This window comes from Astatotilapia calliptera, chromosome 5, assembly GCF_964374335.1.
Source record: "Astatotilapia calliptera chromosome 5, fAstCal68.1, whole genome shotgun sequence".
Lineage (NCBI taxonomy): Eukaryota > Metazoa > Chordata > Actinopteri > Cichliformes > Cichlidae > Astatotilapia > Astatotilapia calliptera.
Window position 1 is genome coordinate 3,707,038 of NC_137426.1, and position 9,990 is coordinate 3,717,027.

Consider the following 9,990-nt stretch of genomic DNA (forward strand, 5'->3'; position numbering starts at 1 on the left):
ACAGTATGAGTGCCACTTATGACTAGTCCTTTATTTGTAAATCGACTGTACTTGAATAATTGAGTTTCTACTGAAGTTTAAGAATACCCACATATTTTGTGAGGGATTATTCTGACGGGTCACCACAGCAGGTAGATCAGCATGTTTGATTTGGTTCTATTTTAGTGTTTGCTTTTGTTTGTTTTTTGTTTTTTAAATTTAAGCGTTAACTGTATTGACAGAAATATGCTTCCATATGATTATATGTTTTGTGAAATTACAATACTCACACTACCTATCCATATCACAACATTTTATATGAGTACCACATATTGCTGTGGCCAAACAGAAGCCAGGAAGAAATCAAGTGTCATGAGTCACTTTGTTGCCATTGTTGCTGCACAGTCTTCCCTTGAAAATATGACAGGAAGGAAACAGTGTAACGTCACAGTGTTTGCCAAAATGATTCTTGACGACGATGTTGAGGAAGGTAGTGTGTGTGAAGCTTTGATTTTTATACATGAAAAAAATTTGGTCTCACACGCAAACATTGTTTTCCAGTCTCTTTACTCTCTTTGTAGCTTAGTGTTTGTATGTTGGTTGTATTTTGTTTTCATGTCTCAAGGAACCTTTTAACTTAACGATCGTGGCTCAAGAGTTGGGAGTTCGCCTTGTAATCGGAAGGTTGCCGGTTCGAGCCCTGGCTTAGACAGTCTCGGTTGTTGTGTCCTTGGGCGAGACACTTCACCTGTTGCCTACTGGTGGTGGTCAGAGGGCCCGGTGGCACCAGTGTTTGGCAGCCTTGCCTCTGTCAGTGCGCCCCAGGGTGGCTGTGGCTACAATGTAGCTGCCATCACCTGTGTGTGGATGACTGGATATGTAAAGCGCTTTGGGGTCCTTCGGGACTAGTAAAACGCTATACAAATACAGGCCATTTAACTTCTGATTTTGCATTTTAAGTCAGTAGTTTAATTTTATTAACTCTATTTTAATGATTTGGCTTGGTCTTCAATAAGAAAGCTTTATGCTTTTAATATTCACGGTTTGTTGAGTAGTATTACTTAGTTTCAGAACCTTTCTGGCCATTAGCTCAAGGTAATTTTTTTGGATATCATTCACTCACAGAAAATATGTTCAATAAAAAGAACCTAATTCACAAGTTGCTTCATGTTATGAGTAGCACTTGGCCAGGGTGGGACAAAAGAACTCACTTTTAACAGGAGTGTGCTGCACAATATGTACACCCTACTGAACACCCACTTTAAATAAAACAGCAGTGAAAATACAACTTTCTTGTGTTCTTGTGTTCAAAGAGAATTATACCACGGAGTCAGGTACTTCTGATTAGAGACCTTAGTTTTCATTGGAGCTACAGTATCCAGAGTTGTACGTAGTGAGGAGGTAAAATTATTAACAAGATGGTCGACCTCTGTTGGAGTAGCGTTCAGGTAGCTGCTCTGCTCTATGTTGGTACAGGGCATTGAAGATGATAACAGTGGGTGGATTATATTCTTAAACTTAGTTACAGCGCTTTCAGAAAGACATCTACTCTCCACCGCTGTGTAATCAGTTATTGTAAATGTAAATGTTATCAGGAAATGATCAGACAGGAGAGGGTTTTCAGGAAACACTGTTAAATGTTCAGTTTCTATGCCATATGTTAAAAACAAGATCTAGAGTGTGATTAAAGTGGTGGGTGGGTTCTTTTACATTTTGAGAGAAACCAATTGAGTCTAATAACAGATTAAAGGCCATGTTGAGGCTGTCATTTTTAGCATCTACATGGATGTTAAAATCACCCACAATAATTATTTTATCTGAGCTCAGAACTAAATCAGATAAAAAGTCTGAGAAATCAGACAGAAACTCTGTGTAAGGCCCAGGTGGACGATAGATGATAACAAGTAAGACTGGTTTCTGAGGCTAAGCTTTCAGGCTTTCAAGTGAATTAAAAGTCTGTCTTGGTCTTTCATTAATTAATAGGCTGGTGTGAAAAATTGCTGCCACACCGCCCCCTCGGCCTGTGCTTCGAGGTTTCTGGTAGTTAGAATGACTCGGGGGTGTTGATTCATTCAAACTAACATAATCATCCTGCTGCAACCAGGTTTCTGTAAGGCAGAGTAAATCGATTTGTTGATCAATTATTAAGTCATGTACTAACAGAGACTTGGAGGAGAGAGACCTAATATTTAATAATCCACATTTCACTGTTTTACTCTTTGGTTCAGATGTGGATACTGTATTGTTCTTTCTTTGTAATTGTTTATGTTTAAGTTGTTTGTTTCTGGTTTTTGGTTGTTTTTTGTCTGTTTGGGAGCTGACACAGTCTCTATGGAGATGGGTTTTTGAGGGGGGGTAGCAGGAGGAGAGAAGATGCAGAGAGGCGTGTAAGACTGCAACTCTGCTTCCTGGTCCCAACTCTGGATAGTCATATTTTGGGGGGTTTAATAAATTTGTCCATATTTCTAGAAATGAGAGCTGCTCCATCTAAAGTGGGATGGATGCCGTCTCTCCTAACAAGACCAGGTTTCCTCCAGAAGGTTTGCCAATTATCTATGAAGCCCACATCGTTTCTGGGACACCACTCAGACAGCCAGCAATTTAAGGAGAACATCTGGCTGAACATGTCACTCCTGGTCTGATTGGGGAGGGGACCAGAGAAATGGTTTTTAACACGACACATAGTCTGCTGTGCGGTCGGTAGTCACACTTCTCCACTAACACGAAAACAATAAATTAAACGGTTCGCTAAATGTTATTGTTCTGCACACACTTTTGTATCCTCCTGAGAACTGAGGTAAATAGTATCTGTCAGAGTAACTTTATGTGATTTGCAGAGGACATAATGAACAGGCGGGGTCTCTGGAGGATATGATTTGAGGATGTTCAGCCCTACAACTAATGCATGCACGTTATAACTTCTTCACTCAGATACAGTGTTAATCCATTAGTGCACTGTGCACTAATGGATTAACACTGTTAATGCCACAAGCACTGTGATTTACTTGTGGCACACCTGCATCTGAGGCCTTTACTAGAAAGTAGGATTTTGTTTCATTCTGGTAATTTCGAGGTTTTGTTTTCTACGAAGATGATTCACTTCTTATCTGGGTGAGTATGGCGCTTAGAGATCAGCAGGTATGAAATCACCACCCACTCTCCTGTCAGTTCTCCGAAAAATAGTGTCGCTATTCCTGGAAGATCTGTCAGAGGTTTTTGTGCAAACATGAGCGTCCGTCGGTTTTCCAGTAGAGTCTAATATTTCTGCGTTTTCCCGATTATTAGCAAGAAATGATTACACTAAACTTTATTTTATTTGATTTTTTTCTGTTAGCTGGGAAAATGTTACAGCAGTTTTATTGCTTTTTAAACATTAGCGTAATATACAATATTAAAACAAAGTGCATATTTACATCAGGTTTACACGTAGACTTGAGTTTTTATATTTATCCTTTACTCTTAGAGCATCACTGGCACTGCAGCTGAAAAAAACGAAACCTTTAAAGATTTATTCAATAAAATAACTCTGGTGGAGTTACTTTGTGTGTGTGTGTGTGTGTGTGTGTGTGTGTGTGTGTGTGTGTGTGGGTGTGTGTGTGTGTGGGTGTGTGTGTGTTTATAAATATTTTCAAACCTTGTGATCCACAAAACAGCATAAGAGTAAAAGAAGAACTGACTGTCGTCATAAATAAGTCTCCAATAACACCAGAAAAAGTCGCCAGATTTGTCGCTAGTCGCTTTTTAGAAAAAAAATCCCTAAGTAGGTCTGAAAACTCGCTAAATATAGCGACAAAGTTGCTATGTTGGCAACACTGGTCGTGTCCAAATTCATGGGCTGCATCCTCCTGAGGACCCGGCCTTCGCGGTCTACGTGGGCCGGGTCCTCAGAAGGTCCGGTAGGCCAGAAGTAAACGGCTGTGAAATTGGACAGTCTAGCCTTCAGATTTGCGTCATCGCTGTCTCAATGGAGTTTAATAAACTCAGCCGTCTGCTTCTTGCTATCTAAAGTATAACAGGACACTGGTGTATTATCTCGACCATCTCACATTTCTGTTTAATCAGTTTTTTGTTTGACGTTTATTCAGCTGTGTGAAAACAAAGGAGGAACCCTCCCGAGGGATTAATAAAGTTTTATTTTATCTATATCTAATCTAATAACTTTATATAATATATAATATATAATATGTAAGTGACTTATCTAAGTGACTTAGATTATCTAAGTGACTTATATTTTACGTTTAACCTGAGTAGCGAAAGACCGCGGTGATCTGAAAATGATATGCCTGGAGTTGTGCCGTTCTCGGCGGCTCTAGTGACCCTCGAGCTCCCAGCTAGCTATCGAGCTAGTGGATAACAGACGTCTCAGAAAACGTCAAAGCAGTTTTGCAAGTATGTAATATCTTGATAAAACGAGCAAATATTTGAAGTTTACACAGATACTTTCTCACCTGAAAATATGTTAAAATTTTATTTTGTGACCCAGAAAGAGTATTAAGTGTAATATTAAAAAAAGTAAAAGTAGCTGCCACCATTGTTGGAAACAGGAATTGGCTGGGATAGGTTGGGCCACAAAGGTTTTACACCAGACCTATCCTTCAAATCTGGGGAAAAGGAGGACGCATTTGGAGGAGTCCTTGAATTTGGACAGCCTTCGTCGCATCGCTGTAAAGTAATCGGACTACAAATGCAGCCTCCGAAGGATGCGGCCCCTGAATTTGAACATAGCAACGATACCGGAGGTTGCTTCTTCTACTTCGGGGTTTAACGGAAGCTGGCATCCTCGTAGATGTATTGCTGCCATCTTCTGTTTCAGTCCGTTATTACACTCTTAAAACCTACTTATGCGTGCGTCTTTCAGGATCTTACAAAGCTTCAAACGATGCGTCGACTATTAAATTAGCCGTCGACGATTTTGATAGTCGACTAATCGTGGCAGCCCTAATATATATATTGGAATAAGAAATATATTAACAAAGGATTTTTACTGTTGTTTAGTTGACTTACGTTTCAGTAACAAAATAAAAACTGCACTGAGGAAATTAGTCAACGTAGATCAACTCTTGAGTGAGTAAAGACTATTCAGTATTATTATTTTAAACAGGTAATGGGAAAGTTCTCGCAACATATTATTTGCTAGCTGTGTTTAACTGAACCCTGTAGTGATGGATCTTATTGAACACATTTCTGGGTGTAAAACAAGGGAATAATGATGTGGAGCTTCATTCTCCTCAAGTATTTTTTGGCATTTCCGTCGCTCCGTATTCGCCATTTTATGCAGCACTGGGTCAGAGTACCCATTGAACTGTCTCATAAGCCAGGATGTATTTCTGAGTAAGACCAATGTGTCTAACTGCACTCCTCATTGTTAGCATCCACAGAATTTGTACAATTGGGAGGTCAGTGATGTGAGACTGAATATTTTGTTGTTAAAATCAAAAAGAAGATTGCAGACTTTAATGTTTCAAATCTTGGAGTTTGAAAAATCAACAATGAAATTTATGGAGATTTTAGAAGGATGAGTTATGACATATTTACAATATCCGTGAATGATTTATATGATTTTTGGTTAAGTGTGTTTGTGTCATCAAAGAATTATTAAAACAATTAATTATAGGATAGTTCATCGGGACTAGAGTGCGACATCAGGTAGATTTGAATTGAATATTCTTTATTTATTTATGGCGCTTTTGCACCCTGGTGATGGCAAGCTACATTGTAGCCACAGCCACCCTTCCGGGGGTTAAAATATGTGTGTTAAAACACTCCCCCAGAGAGATTCATGTTTCAGTCATGCAGAAAAAGTCCAAACTCTGTGACCTAAAAAATTACTTTTTGTTCAGGGTGGACCTTGCGTTCACCAGACCCATTCTTGTGGGAACTGGGTCTGTGAAATCTGTGCAAGATGCTGCAGATTCCCAAGGTTGCCACCTTTCAAGTGCAGATCAAGGGGAGTGGAACAATGGGGATAGGACACCTGATCCAAGTCGGCAACAAGTACCAGCCAGGAATGAACAGGGTTCAGGAAACTCCAGGATGTAGAAAGTCTAGGAACCGATCCATATTTGATCAGGAAAGTCCCCGGAGACCTCAGCCCCTCTAGCCGCTTGCCACGACTTCTGTGAAGGCCTCTCCAGGGAGGTGGGTGTGGCGCCCAGCAAAGGTAAGCTGGTACTCCAGCCGAGAGTGGGGCTAAGAATTCAGGTCTGATTGCTACAGTGTTTGCTTAAAAAAAGTCTTGAGAGCATTGTTAAGGAAGCAAATGTTGTTTTAAAAATACTAAATAACAATAAAGAAGCAGAAGCAAACAGAGGTGCAACCCAAAGCAGAGTAAAGAACAATAACACGTACAAGTCATCTGTCCGTGTCAGTAGTGTTGTACAGTCTGTGAACATAAAGAAAGGTCATAACATCACTACTTCCATACGGCTTAAAACCCTGCCCAACTCAAGGTACCACATCTTGGTAACTTACCTTATATATTTCATTTTTAACTATAACTGAAACTGCAAACACATATTTAAAGTTTGGAACATAAGTTTTTGTACTTCTAATGATGCAAAGTTAAAGATGTTAATGATGCTGATACCCTAAATTAGAGATGGACCGATCCGATATTACGTATCGGTATCGGTCCGATACTGACCTAAATTACTGGATCGGATATCGGAGAAAAATAAAAAATGTAATCCGATCCATTAAATATCACGAAAGCACCTCATAAAACTTGCAACACGCCGTAACTCACCTCAGAACGTTAGCACGTCGGAGCAGTATGCATCACGTGATAGAGCGGCTGTGGCATGCGGGATCTGTCGGTGGTCTGGATAGCATTTGGAGCTTCGCTAGCAACCCGGCATTTCATCTCCGACAAAGTTATCCCCGAGAGAAGTAAAGCAAGTGTGTAAGTCCATCTCTGAATGTTTGTAAAGCATTCCTGCGTTAAGCTTAACAAGCGACTGCCTCTCCTGCTGCTACTTCAATCATGAAACTGCTAATGCTGGGCAGACACTGTGTGATTTTTTTTCAGTCGCGCGATTCAGCTCCTGCTCAAACTGTACGATTGACTCGCAGGGGTTAGAAGTTCATAGGTCACGATGCAGGGTCTCACACTATACGACCCGATGCTCTGATACGACCTGAGTGCTCACACTGTGCATACATAAAATGGAGGTTATAATAGAAATTCTGTCGCTCGCTCTCCCTCTCTGTCTTTCACTCACACAGACACACCACCACCATCAACTTTGCTAAATTGCTAATGAAAAACATTGATCAGGCAGCTGTGATTGAGCAGCAATGTAGATCCAACTATTTTCAAGGTTGTTGTGTCGTGATAATTTTGTGAGGCCACATCGAAAAGGCTTGGATGAGCTTTCCATAGTTCTACAAGTTGTTCCTCCATCGCTTGTGTCCAGATCACACGCTGCACTGCCGTGCTGCTCCGTCTTTTTTTTCGCTGACATTTGTGTTTGTGCGTGCGCAGTGTGACAAACTGCGGTGACACCCTCGCGACCAAGCGATTGATGATCGGGAGCTGGTCGTGAGGTGTTAATCGCGTCTCGTTACCCCACGTATACTACACGACGCACGATGAAGGCCAAAATCGGGCCGATTGCCAAAACGGCCCATTTTGAGCCAAAAATCGGCTCAAAATGGGCCAAAAATTGCACAGTGTGAGCCCAGCATTAATGATTAGCTGATCGGCTTTTCTGTCGGGAGTCCGTCTCTCTTGTTTGTTTTTGGCCCACTTTGCACCAGAAAGAGGGAACCAGCGGATAAACAACAGCAACACGTTTAAGCTTGATCAGCTGTTGTTAGAATTTATTTAATATTACTTTCTACACCAGGATCTTTTTTTACGAAGCTGACGCTGGTAACTGTGCAGGGGCGGATCTAGCAAAGTTTAGCCAGGGGGGCCGATAGGGCATTAACAGGGAAAAGGGGGCACAAAGACATACTTTTCTTTCTTATTCTCATTTAAAATGTCTAGCTTTTAATAAATAATTATCTGACACCCAAAGTTTTAATTTGATGTAAAAGGAATAGAAGTCAATTACTGTATATAGTGACTATTAAGTCTAATATATATACCCTAGTAAGATATAGTACTTTTTCCTTTGGGAAAGTACCATCTGTGCAGTCTGCAATTTTGTTGAAGAAAGATGTTGAATCTATTTAATATTTCTTGAAAAATAATTGATTTCTGTGCATTTTTTTTCACACTGCATCAAATTAAGGTTGATTACGTCGATTAAGCATCATGAGGTGGAGCGTGAGGGGTGGTTCCCTATTTTTTATTTATTTATTTTGTTGTTGCTGGGAGTTGGAACCCTATTAGTTAGGTTGCTTAATATTTACGCTAAGTACTCTTTAAAATACCAGAATAGGGAGGATGGTGTAGGTTTAAGTTTATTAGATTGATCAGTATTGCTGAACTATGAAATATTTTTTTTGCATACAGGTATAACAGAATAGCTTTAGTGTAGTTGTTGTTTTAAACTTGAGTATGAACTTATACAAAATGCAGCAAGATATTTAAAAAACAGTTTTGTTGATTAAAAAACACTATATCGGATTCATATCGGTATCGGCAGATATCCAAATTTATGATATCGGTATCGGACATAAAAAAGTGGTATCGTGCCATCTCTACCCTAAATATTACTGATCCAGTTATTTCTTGGTCTTTCATTCAACCAACCACTTTGATCAAGTTGCATCACTGGTGGGATGCTTTAAGTTTCTGTCAAAGATTTATGCAGTTGACAAACACGTTCATCAAAAACATTTAACATCTGATTAATAATTCTTATTATTTTGACATGATTTGAATGATTTGCAAGCTTTTTCAAAATCCCTTTACCCTTATAGTGTAATTCTTCATATTACATACAGATATGTAATTGTCATGGTGCTGGGTCGTTGACCCAGCGTTTTGTGTTTGGCATTATATTTATTATTATTACTGATTTGATGTTTAATTTCTTCATGGTTATCTTATTAGTATGTAGGTTTCATTCTCAGGGTTTCCAGTTCGTGGTTTATTTCCTGTGTCATTCTCCTGGTGCTTCGGTGGTGTCCCTGAGTTTGTGTTTGTGAATTTCCTGTTTTACTCCACAGTGTTAGCTTGTCTCTTCCTGTCATCTTGTGAATTGGGATCAGCTGTGCTCCCCTCCTGTGTGTCATTACCTGATTTCCTTGTGTGTGTATATATAGTGGGTGCGGTCTGCTCGTCTGCGTTTCATTGGGGTGTTTGTTCCTTAGGCTGCATCTCTCTGCCCTTCATGCTGTTACGTTATTATTTCAGGTTTGCTCTTTAGATTCCCACTTTAGGTTTTTTCAGTAACTTCTCATGCCTCATTACCTGTTTTTGTCATTCTGCCACTTTGTAAATAAACGTTCATTCATATCATCAGTCTTTTGCCTGCATTTTAGGTAGTGATGGGCAGATGAAGCTTCATGAAGCACTGAAGCTTTTCATCCAATTGGTTCATCCCAGCGCAAAGCTTCTGGAAGCTTCATTTGCTCTAGTAGGACACCTACTGGACATAAAAATATTAGTTGGCATGAATTTGAAGAGTGTGGCCTTTTGCACACAGCCTGTAAATGTCAACAACAAAAGGAGTGTGTAAAACATGTATATTGTAGTGATGGCAGTATACTGTGTATATTTATACTGGCATTTATCTTACTATTAAATTAGAAAAGTAGTGTTACTGTAGTTAGAGCTGTTTCTAGTATTAAATTGTCATGGCTTCAGTTTTTTGACTTATTAGAGATTTAACTGAAAACCACATCAGGTAATTCTCTGTGGTAAATGAAACACCCTCTGTTAGTCTTTAGTATTTATAGTACTCAAAAAAGCAGGATGAATGTACTGTAGAAATGAAAAATTAGTTTACAGATATTAGTATTGCATGGAATTAATTTTCCATGGAAAACCTGAATTTCAATATATAGATGGATAGATAGGTTTTAAAGTCATAATAAATATTGTTCGTGCACAGAAAC